Source organism: Ictalurus punctatus, chromosome 2, assembly GCF_001660625.3.
Source record: "Ictalurus punctatus breed USDA103 chromosome 2, Coco_2.0, whole genome shotgun sequence".
Classification (NCBI taxonomy): domain Eukaryota; kingdom Metazoa; phylum Chordata; class Actinopteri; order Siluriformes; family Ictaluridae; genus Ictalurus; species Ictalurus punctatus.
The window spans coordinates 20,704,647-20,717,953 of NC_030417.2; positions in this window are offsets into that span (position 1 = coordinate 20,704,647).

Genomic DNA, 13,307 nt, shown 5'->3' on the forward strand with positions numbered 1-13,307 from the left:
TTTCCTAAACACAGATAACCTTCCGGTATGAACACTAGACCAGACGAGTGTGTGTAGAGAACCTGTGGAGCTGCAGAGTGGTAGAACCCATTGCTAGCCAGAGGGCATCTTCTACAGCTCCTCGGTTCTCCTAGGAATGCCTTGTCAGATCTCACAAAGCTGTCAGGAGCGACATGATGAGGACGAGACAAAATTTCAAACCCCACAGCATGAGAGGAATTCAAATCAGCACAGGAACTGAGGGGGAATACTCAATGTCAGTTACTGCCTTATCTGGAGTACTGCGTTATCAGGAGTACTGCATTATCTGGAATACTGAGCTATCTGAACTACTGAATTATCTGGAGTACTGCGTTATCAGGAGTACTGCATTATCTGGAGTACTGAGTTATCCGAAGTACTGACTTAGCTGGAATACTGAGTTAGCTGGAACACTGAGTTATCTGGAGTACTGTGTTATCTGGAGTACTGTGTTATCTGGAGTACTGTGTTATCTGGAGTACTGTGTTATCTGGAGTACTGAGTTAGCTGGAACACTGAGTTATCTGGAGTACTGAGTTAGCTGGAGTACTGAGTTAGCTGGAACACTGAGTTATCTGGAGTACTGAGTTAGCTGGAGTACTGAGTTATCTGGAGTACTGAGTTAGCTGGAACACTGAGTTATCTGGAGTACTGAGTTAGCTGGAACACTGAGTTATCTGGAGTACTGAGTTAGCTGGAGTACTGAGTTAGCTGGAACACTGAGTTATCTGGAGTACTGAGTTAGCTGGAACACTGAGTTATCTGGAGTACTGAGTTAGCTGGAGTACTGAGTTAGCTGGAGTACTGAGTTATCTGGAGTACTGAGTTAGCTGGAACACTGAGTTAGCTGGAACACTGAGTTATCTGGAGTACTGAGTTATCTGGTGTACTGAGTTAGCTGGAGTACTGAGTTAGCTGGAGTACTGAGTTAGCTGGAGTACTGAGTTAGCTGGAACACTGAGTTATCTGGAGTACTGAGTTAGCTGGAGTACTGAGTTAGCTGGAGTACTGAGTTATTTGGAGTACTGAGTTATCTGGATTGTTAACAATGTCATTATCCTCTTCATTATTCAATCATTACCAAGACAACAAGTCTGTTAACTCAAACCTGCTCAGATTAGCTGATTGGACATGATTAGACAGCAAGTTTAGAAGTATTAAACCAATCCAGCCTGATCAGAGTAATCATGTTTAGCAAATCTATAACAAGCTAGCTATTATATTCAGTTACTTTACCCTGAATTCGTTAAGCACTGTACAGAGAACTCTGACACACAGACGTGACTCCAGATCCGGAGCATCAGAGATATGTGATCACATGACCCGAGATCCGGCAGCCATGTTCATTCTGTGAGTCGAGAGAGAGAGAGAGAGAGAGAGATAGAGAGAGAGACATTTCACACGTGCTCTCTGTTCTTCTGTCTCAGCTGTGCCGTAGAACCGACAGCAGGAACATCAGGGGGAGGAGATTAAACTGAAGAGCCGAAAGCAGGAATCTAACGCCGCAGATCATTAATCCATCATCACGCATAATGAAGATGAGAGAGAAAACAGAAAATACAGAACTTCCTCATCGAGCATCTGTTCTGCAATAGCAAGCACTGAGAGCATGGTAAAAACATGGTTATAACAAACACTGGGTTGATGGTTTTAACATAGTTATAACAAACACTGAGCGCATGGTAATAACATGGTTATAACACACTGAGAGGCTGTTATAACACACAGAGCATATAATAACATGGTTATAACACACTGAGAGGATGTTATAACACACACTGAGAGCATAGTCATAACATGGTTATAACACACACTGAGAGCATGGTAATACCATGGTTATAACACACTAAGAGCATGATTTTAACATGGTTATAACACACACTGAGGGCATGGTAATAACATGGTTATAAACCACTAAGAGCATGGTAATAACATGGTTATAACACACTAAGAGCCTGGTTATAACACACTGAGAGCATGGTAATAACATGGTCATAACACACTGAGAGGATGTTATAACCCGCTTAGATGATGGTTATACAATGGTTATCACACATACTGAGTGCATGGGAATAACATCTTTATAACACACACTGAGAAGATGTTATAACATGGTTATAGCATAAACTGACAGCATTGTAATGACATGGTTTTAACACACTGAAAGCATGTTAATAACATGGTTGTAACACTGAAAGCATGGTAGTAACATGGTTATAACACACACTGAGAGCATGGTAATAACATACACCCAGTGTTTGGTAATACTGAATGTTATTACGCAGATTGTGGTCATAACACAGTAGTAACACACTGCGCACCTGATAACACACAGACCAGAGCACAGTTATAGCACACTTACAAAGTGGTAATAACACAGTGAGAATGCAGTAATATCACTATTATGGCAATAGCGCAGTAATAACATGCCAAGAGCATGGCAATAAAGCAAGCCGAGAGCACAGTAATAGCACAGCAATAATACACACCAAGTGCTGTAATAACACAGTAATAACACACTCTCATCTTGAGTACACCAGCACAGTTAAAACACACACTGACTGAGTGGTACTAACACACACAGCACAGTAATAATGCAGTAACAACATGCCACAAGCACTGCAATAACACAATCTGACAGCACAGCAATAGCACAGAACACAATAATAACATGGTAAACTCCTGTTTGCACTATATATATTATGTGGTTGCCATGGTAACATTATTAGAGAACCACATGCACCACTGATCATGTACCATTTCTGTCTAATTGCATAATGAAGCACAGAATTACTCGAGAACCCAACAGTGAATCTGAGACACCTGGGATTTATCCACAGAATCACTAGAACCCAGAGTGTGTTGTCCCGCAGTCCTGAGTGCAGGTGTGAGCGAGGACAGAGGATTAAAGCGGCCTTGTGAAGCAGACGAGCCTGAGCACTAATTGTGTTATTAATAGGTTGGGTCCGGCCGCTTTGTGATGATAATAAGAAGAGCGGAAGCTGGCAGTTTCTCTGAACAGCGTCGGTATTTGTGTATGTTGCTAAAAAGCTGTTAGCAAGCATCCGGTCCTATCAGCAGCGTGGAATCGAGTGGAACCGAGCGGCCTCGTCATTGTGTCTGTTATCGGCTAATCATCTCAGCCTCTGGAATGAAAGAGTCTGATTAGCATAGTGTGAACAAGCGTACAATCACAGCAGAGCAGCGCACACACACACACACACACACACACACACACACACACACACACACACACACAGCTCATCATCTCTGTGTATCAGATGAGGACATGATGCTACTGTGATGTTAGTGCTAAATGCATCACTATGTAAATATATTTAAATATTCACGAGTGAATTCAGTTGAGTCCCATCAGCTAAAAGATTCCTTCAGTGATTCATTCAGTTTATCAACAGATGTGAGAATTATTTCAAAACAATACAGATATATTTCTACATTTTTATATGTATTTATTTTATTAATTTTTTTATGCATTAATATCATTATATAATGTGTCATTACATTTAAATACGCATTTATAGTTATTTATCCTTAAATATTTATTGTTACATTGATTTTCTCATATTGTTAAGTGTCATTATTATTATTATTATTATTATTATTATTATTATTATTATCATTAATAATAATAATAATAATAATAATAATAATAATAATAATAATAATAATAATAATAATAATAATAATACAGCCAAGTATGCTTTTTACTGTACACAGATATACTTTACAGTTTATTATCATTGAATCACTAAACCAGTTCAGGATCAGAATAAGATTCATTAAAGGAATGATGATTATGGTTGGATGTCACTGAGTCGAACGCTGAGTCACTGTGTGATGAATGAATTTCATTCATGAACTAAAGGACTGTGTTTACACAAGCACAAATACGACACACAGCTCATGGCTGTAAATGAACAGCAGAGAAACTATTCAAGATCAGAAAAAGAGAAAAACAATGACTCGGTCCATGGCAGTGACTGTTACTGCAGATAAACAAAAATCAAACATTATTCTTTTCTTTGCCTAATTTTTTTCTTTTCTGATTCTTAATTTTTCTTCTTAATATTTAAGAAGAAAATATTCTCCCCCCCCCCCCCCCCCCCCCCACACACACACACCCAAGAGCTGATTATGGAGTGTTATTTCTGACACTAACAGACTGTAGAAGGTCAGCTGCAAGGTCACGGCTGAGGAACACTGGGTGTGACGCCTCGTTCTGGGAAAAACTCTGCAATAAAAATCTCTGTGAAATTCATCTGTTCACATTTCTGTCCTTTTCAGAGTCTCAGTTCACTCTCTTTCTCCATCTCTCTCCATTTCTCTCTCCATCTCTCTCTTTCTCTCTCTGCACCTCTCTCTTTCTCTATCTCTCTCCATCTCTCTCTCCACCTCTCTCTCTTTCTCTATCTCTCTCCATCTCTCTCTCTACCTCTCTCTCTTTCTCTATCTCTCTCCATCTCTTTCGCCATCTCTCTCTCTCTCTCGCTCCACCTCTTTCTGTTTCTCTATCTCTCTCCACCCCTCTCTCTTTCTCTATCTCTCTCCATCTCTCTCTCCCTCTCGCCATCTCTCTCTCCATCTCTCTCTCCCTCTCGCCATCTCTCTCTCATCTCTCTCTTGTGCTCTCTTTGTATGTGTAGAGTGTGCGTGTGTCTGTGTTATGTGTGTAGCACGTGTGTGAGAGAGTGTGTGTGTGTGTGCAGAGTGACTGTGTGCGTGTGTATGTGTAGTGTGTGTGTGTGTGTAGACCAAGTGTGTGTGTGTGTTTGTAGAGAGAGTGTGAGTGAACTGAGAGTGTGTGTATAGAGAGTGTGTGTGTGTACTGTTAACAAAAAAAAAGACAGAAACCATAATAATATCTCTTTTCTACGCGGATGGATGAGTGAGTCGATCGCACGGCCTGCTTCAAGGAGTGTGTGTTTGTGTGCGTGTGTGTGTATTGCCCTCCCCCCCTGTCAATTAGTTTCGTCTACTCCATTGCGTATCTTGAAACACGCCCCCTTTCACGTCTAATTTACACAAAATACAATATTGATCTGTTCTCAATACAGCGAATTTGTGGAGCAGATATTTATAAATAATTTTCCATGGATGAAAAAGGGAAGAAAAAAAAGGCGGAGCTGTAAAGTTACGTGAAAAAAAAGCTTAAAGCATTAGAGGCAGATGCTGTGAAATGCTTTAAGTTAATATATTATTCCTTTGGCGTGAAGGGAAATTGCTAAAATCCTGCAGGCTCTGACAGCTCTAGCATTACAGCGAGCCTGGATCCAGCAGCAGGGTCAGTGATGATGAACCAACACCTGCAGCTGCAGATGATGACCAACACCTCTCCCCCTCCCTACCTGAGCCTAGTGAAGAGAATGGTAATCAAACTGAACCAGTCAGCTGCTTAAATGAAATCAGTATTAGCATCATCCAGAGCAACTTACATTTATATATCTGAGCAGTTGAGAGTTAAGGGCCTTACTCAAGGACCCAACAGTGGTGGATTGGACGTGCTGGGGTTTGATCTCACAACCTCCCAATCAGTAGCCCAACGTCTTAACCGCTGAGCTACCACTGCCCTGAAAAAAAGTAGTCATTTTCAGATGTGTGAATGATAGGCCTGATTAACCATTTTCTATATTGTCTTGCCTGCTTACTTTCTTTTCACTAACAAATAATTTTTTTAGAGATAATGTTGAATAATCACTAATCTGTGTTTTGTCTTCCTCACAGGAACCATTTAATCTCTCATGCTCACAAACTCTCTTTCTCATACACATGCACAAGCTCTTTCAAATGTACACTCTCATCCACATATATACACTCTCATATGTGTATATATATATATATTAATGTATAAGCGCTATATGTGTGTTTATACACACACACACACACACACACACACACACACACACATATATATATATATATTTATTAGTGCTTATCTTTCAATTAAAAAATTGAATCGGGTTAATCATGGGCTGTATAAATATATATAAATGGCCTGCGCTTACATAGTGCTTTTTTAACCTGCAGCAATTCCAAAGCACTTTGCACACACACGGTAGCAGAGCTGCCATGCAAGGTGCTAGCTTGCCATCAGGAGCAACTTGGGGGTCAGTGTCTTGCCCAAGGACACTTCACATGTGGAGTCATGTGGGACAGGAATCAAACCACCAACTCTATGATTAGTGGACATCCTGCTCTACCACCTGAGCCACAGCTACCCATATAGCTGTATATCCTCCTCCTCATAAAGCTCTGCTGACCTGCTCCCAGAAGATGCCCTGAAACCTGTGGACATGGCCATAGGCAAGTTTAATGTCGCATGATAGCATAATAGTATTCATGTTAATGCTAAATATAAAGTTTCAATCCTGATTCAGGAGTTGTACAGCCAAGTAGTGCAACTGTACCCAACACTGTACCCCGATGATAAGGGGGTATCATATTGGTGCAGTGTAGGACAGCTGAACCACTCAGCTTATGTACTGTATTGATAGTTTTATATTATAAACGTTGTTAGTCTTACTGTTCTCCTGTTTGCTTCCCTTTGTTTACAAAGGCTACTTGTGTTGCTTCAAATAAATATGGTTAAATATCATTTATTTCTGTATTGTGTTATATTTTTCTGATGGTATGTGGTGTTAAAAATTACCCTGCACATCAATGGTGCTATGTGGCATTTGGTGGGCTGCTGTGGGCCAGAAAGTCCAGGGCCACGTTTTGGTCTCAGTCTGCCCCGACTATTAGTGTAGGACGAGTGTGAGGGAGTATGTGTGTGTGTGTGTATGTGTGTCCCAGCTGGGAGCTGATGTTGCTGTCTGTTATAATTACCATCTAAACATTTCTCATGTGTCTTGTACAGAGTCTCAGTCCTTTTACACCTTCAGCTCACCTCCTGTTTCCCTTCAAACACCCTCAAAATATCTACATTATTATTATCATTATTATTAGTATTAGTAGTAGTAGTAGTAGTAGTATGTGTGTGAGTTTTTATAGACATTATAATGCAGCTTAAAGTTTCACAGAATAAACAGAGTAAAGATATTAATGCTGGAAAAATGAAAATAACTGTCACGGATTTCCCCTCGCGCTGAGTGCCAGAGTGAACAGCGCACTCAACAGCCCATAGCATGACAGCACGCAATTCCGGGTTGTCAGTGACTTTTCTTGTCAGTTGTCAGTGTTTTGCTTTCATTTTTGTCTTGTCTCTGCCCCGGTCTTGTTATTGGATGTCTCCCTGAAGTGTCATCAGTATTCACAGCTGTTTTTGTTTTACAGTTGATTACGTTATTTATTTAAATCCCTCATGTGTCTTTGTTCAATGCGAAGTACTGAGTTGTACCAAGCCGTTTATCCTCATTCATCGTTTCCTGGTTTTGATCTTGTTTATAGCCTTGCGTTTCGCGATTCTTGTTTTAGTCTAGTTCATGTTGTTTGCCTTACATTTTTGGATTTGTCTGCCTCTCTCTCTTAATAAAGCCCTTAACTACAATTGCATCCATCTCAGATCCCATTACATGACAGGATACTTCACCTACAACATGGATGCAGCAGGAGAGCGAAGGGAGCATCACGCTGTGATCTTTGTGCTGGCGTTTGATTCTGTGCGATTTCCCCAGTGGTTTCACCTGGATGTTCCGGCTCCCTTTGAGGGCTCTGAAAGCCCTTTGAAGGGATTTTTTCTCCAGTGCCAGTTTTATTTTGAGAACTTGGTGAACCCCAAACCCAAGGAGAGACAGTGGCACATACACAGGTTCCTGGTATCCAGGTTCATCAGTCTGGCTCGCCAGTGGGTCGGAGCTCCTGATTGCCTGGGAAGCATGGCGGAGTTCATCTGTGTCATGAGAGTGATCAATGGAAGGCAGATTTTAAATTTACTTTAGAGAATTTTTTAGGGAGGGGCACCCTGACGGACAAACCTGCGAGGCTGTTCACTACCTACTATGAGGAGGTCAATGTAGCGACCTCATCTCCAGAGCTCCAACCTGAGACCCACAAGGTGGTCTCCACTGCGGAGCTCCAGCCGGAGGTCCCAGTGTGACTGATGAAGTGGTCTATCCAGCCATGATCCTGATAGAGGTCAACAAGGCGACCTCTCAGTTTCAGTTTCAGTTAGAGGTTTACAACACAGCCTCCCATGCCATGTTCCTGTCTGAGGTTGACAGCACAGCCTACCAAGTCCTGTTTAGGGCAGAGGCTGACAAGACGGCAAACCAAGTCCTGTTCCTGCCCGAGGCCGACAACACGGCCCACCACACTCTGCTCACACCTGAGGCCAACCATGGCCCACCAGGCTCTACTCAAGCCTGAGGCCGACAACGAGATCAACCAAGTGCTGCTCATGCCTGAGGCCAACGACAAGGCCTTTGTTAAATACGAAGTATTGAGTGTTTGTACCATACCAAGCTGTTTATCCTCATTCATTGTTTCATGGTTTTGATCTTGTTTATAGCCTCGCATTGCTTGATTCTTGTCTTAGTCTAGTTCGTGTTGTTTGCCTGACCTTTTGCTTGTTTTTATGACCACATTTTTGCCTTACATTTTTGGATTGTCTGCCTCTCTCTCTTAATAAAGCCCCTAACTGCAAGTGCATCGGTCTCAGATCCCATTACGTGACATTAACCTATAGGAAAAAAGCTTTCCATTGAAATTTATATCTATATTTTTATTTATTAAAACCCTTGTAGTTGTATTTAAAACTGTATAATTGTATTTGCATGGCTAGAATTTATGTGAGAATGGGTGTGTGTGTTATCAGAGATTATTTGGGAGTAGGGGGCGTGGTCAGAGTTTTTTGGGAGTACAGGGCATGGTCAGAGTTTATTTTGGGCAGGGAGGGTGTGGTCATAGTTCATAGGCATGGAATTAAAAACTTTGCACTGTTTTTTTTACCTTTCTTGTTTCCCACTTCCCTCTTTTGGTCATTATTTCCTGTCCTTGGTAATATACACTGTTTATATTACTTCATCTGCTGAGTCCTGAATGCAGATATAAACTGTGAGCACTAAATTGAAACCAAAGCTTGAATAAAGCTCCACATCACAGTCCTGAGTTCGCACCGTTATATTAAAGATTTCTCTTTAATCTGAAAGCTAATTTCATACAAAAAGTCCAACCCGATTTTGTTTCCATGTGAGTCAGGAAGAAGACGAGAAGACGGAAAAACACAACTCGAATATTTTGTTAATCAGTCGCAGGTTACAGGAAAGGTTCGATAATGCTCCAGGTTGTTAAGCGTGATAAAGTGCTCAGCAAAAGCCTTCGTAAGCTTTGCGCTCCTGCATTCGTAGGTTTATTGTTTCATCTCCAAGCTAGAAGCAATCATCACTTTCATTACAAGCATTAAAACAGCGCTGATCCTATTGTCTTAATTTAATAAGCTTGTTAATGTGCTCTGAAATATGAAACGTTCTGCAATACAATAAAACCAGCGGTGAGAACCGGACTGTAACAGACAGACAGAGCGAGAGAGAGAGCGAGAGAGAGAGAGAGCGAGAGCGAGAGAGAGAAAGGAATCAGGAAGAGAGAGATGTGATTTGTTTACATAGAATAGAAAAAAGGTTAACATGAAGATAATAAAAGAACTCCAGCATGGCTTTGCTGCTCCTCATGGACGTTCAGGGAGGGTTCAGCATTTCACAGCGAGTTTTTTGCCTGTTTCCTCTGGTGAAGACGTCTAGAAGAATATTCCTCAGGAGAGGATAAAGGTAAAGCAGAAAGACAGGCTGGGTCACTGAACACCGCGGGTTTGGAGTAAAGCAGTGTTCACATCCTGACATTCACGTCACCGACACGCGGGAACAATCCTCTAACCGAACACTCACCACGCTGTGCTGTCAGAAATAATATTTATATACAGTCATGATTGTTTGATTTAACCTGCTGCCTATGAGCATTATTTACATTTCAGCATCGCTTAACCTATATACAACTGAGTGCAAAAGTTTGCAGATCCTTAGGACAAAATAAAGAATATACATCAGCGACATATTTTGTATTTTTGGTTTCGTAGTTCTTACAACAATTACATCTTTTTACTTAAGACACTTAAAATGACACTTTTTATCTGTTTATAGTTACATTTAGCTATAATTAGTTGGGATAGGGGGCAGTGGTGGCTTGGCAGTTAAGACTCTGGGTTACTGAATGAAAGGGTGGGGGTTCAAGCCCCAGCACTGCCAGGCTCTGGGTTACTGATCAGAAGGTTGGGGATTTGAGCCCCAGCTCTGCCAAGCTGTCACTGTTGGGCCCTTGAGCAAGACCCTTAATCCTCTCTGCTCCAGGGGTGCTGTATCATGGCTGACCCCAGCTTCCTGACATGCTGGGGTATGCGAAGAAAAGAATTTCACTGTGCTGTAGGTGATCAATAAAGTCTCATTATTTAATGTTCATGAAAAACAGTTCATTCCTGTTGTCACTTATGTTATAGCAGCAGTCCTTACCTCGCCAGACTCTCTTTAATTCTCAAAGTTAATAAGACAAAAAAAAATGCAGCTTGATGCAGAGAACCCACAAAGAAGCATAAACTCCTCTGGAATGAAAAACCAAAATGTTTTTGGGAGGTGGATGGAAACTGGAGAACCCACAGGAAACCCACACAGACATGGGAAGAACATATGAATCTCCAGACACACAAACAGACTGAGATCAGGATGGAACCAGAAACCCTGGTTCTGGTACTTTTGCACTGGTACTATTTTTCCACTCCATGTTGTATCAGTTCTCGGTGGTGAACTGAGACAAGTTTGGACGTCTAAACTCCAGATATTTCAGCAGGATTGAAAGCCGACCTCCAGTCTCAATGCTCTGCGTCATCCGTGTCTCAGAAGTGCAAACGGAACGTCAGAGTGAGTGACAGAGGACACGCCAAGCTCCGGGGGTGATGGACTCCATGACATCTCGAGACAAAGATGTGATGTTTAGACAGAGTGCTTTAGAAGTTGTTGTGTTTGCAGGAATGAAACTGCAAAGTGGAAGCATTTTCCTTTCTTTTGTTCTACACTGAAACGTGACCTTTCTGATAGCTCACCTGTAACTTCAGTGTCAAAACATTTGGAGCATATCTACATGATGCATCCCGGGGCCGATCGCTCAGTCTCCCAGTAAGCGTCTTGATTAGATCTTGATTATTGTGTCCTCTCAGTGTTCCTTTATCAGCAACATCACGGCTGTTTTCTAATCTCTGGCATATCGATGCAATCAAACCTGTGTCTAGTCACAGACTGTGACTCTGTTTAGATCTCATTTCATGCATTCTCTATCGAGATTGAAGAGTTTTTAAGCTTGTCTCTGAATTTGAGCTGGATTAAAGTCTTTCTGCTCCTTTGCATGTTCAATTTGCAAATTAGTTAAGTAGATTCCATCAACTTCCTGTTTGATTCCTGGTTTTCACATTTGTTTCATGTTGGCACATCAGGAATCATGATTTTGTGTGTTCTAAAAGGATCCAGTTTCTATGGAGAAGATTTTGTGTTGGACTTTTGTGTTGGAATAAAATTATTTCCATTGTTAACCTTTATGAAACACACAAACACACACACACACACACACACAGGAATGTTATTTTCTCATCATGATTCTGCATGACAAGCGTCGTAATCATCCTCTCTCAGCTCACCTCGGCTTCTATATCCCTCTGCTTCGGTCACGTTAGTGCGGTCGAGCTGAAGCGCACAGACACAGCAGGCAAACAGCAGGACGTGGAACGTGATGATGAAGGATATTGGCAGCGTGGTATGACAAGAGAAGGTGATGATGGACAGCAGCCAACAGGGGGCGATGTGCAGCGCTAACGTAGACCAAGGCTAGGAGGATTGTGCGTCAGTTAGATAGAAGTATCTGGCCAGTTCTCTCCATTCACTCTGGTGAACATCATAAGTTATGACACCATAATGGTGTTTCCCAACATGGCAGAACCTGTGGAACTCGATCATGTTGGGTGTTATGTTATTCAAACAGAATCTGAAGAGATGAATTCAGTAACATGACACAAATTCAAGAAGCAAGCTAGAGCATGAGAAAGATCAGACTCTAAGTGAGAATATCACTCAGAAATGTATAAATCACAACACACCCATCTAATGTAAAAGTTCCACATTTCTCTCCCTCATTGCTCTGCTTCTGTGTCCTCTAACATCCTCAAGAGCCCGAGAACAATGCTCGATCATCACAGTGCTAATGATCCAAAACCGGAACTCTGATACGGATATGTTTCCAATCTCGGCTCTGCATCTTTCCGTCTCTGTGTTGTAAATATACCACATCAGATCCGCTGAGTCGGTGCTGAAGGACTGGGATGCAGCCATCCGTTAGAGATGACGGGCTTGATCGAGTCAGTCATGAGCTCATTCTCCGGCACAGATGTTCTCCACAGCACACAGCTGTTCCCTGATACAACCAAAATACTCATCCTGCTGGATACCGACGTGGTGTGAAAACAGGGTCAGGATCCATATTTAACATTTTATATAGTTCTGGTTTAAAATATCATCATTATTAAAAATAATAATAGGCTGGTCAGGGTTCTGTGGTTCATTCATTATTTATGGAACAGTCAGCAAAGACACTTTAATTAATATTAATGATCTATTGACTAATTCAACTCTCTTTGCCCTTATTCATATTGTCCATCACAAAATCAATTATGGCTTGTCTGAATGAAAAGGTCTGACTACTGCTTATGATGATCAAATTTCTTGGAAAACTTCAGGTTGAGCATCAGGCTTTAAATAAAATGTAAAAACATCTGTAATGCCTTAACACCATCAGTACAGTGTGAAGACTTCTCCAAGCCATCATAGGTGAAAACATGAAGTGCTGCAGAACCCGTCCACACTATTTATAACCACTGGATGTTTAAATTGCTTTATTGATCTTCAGATCAACCCACAGGGTCATGAGGTCTACGTTCATTTATCTACATTTCACCATTTCATTGTGGGATTGAGTACAGAACCTTACAGAAGAAATGGATGGAAATCGCTGATATGGCTTTTTTTAGGACATGAAAATGGAGAGATATGGAATAATAGTGTGAATAATCCAAAGATAAGCATCTGCAGTCTGTAGTGGATGAATGGGTGTGTGTGATGGATTGGCTCTTGGATGATTGTGCATGTGTGATGGATTGGCACCCTGTCCAGGGTGTACCCCGCCTTGTGCCCCATGCTCCCTGCGATAGGCTCCTGGTTCACCATGACACTGTAGGATAAGCAGTATAGAAAATGGATGGATGGCTGGATTTCTGAGATGTGATAGATTAATACACAGGA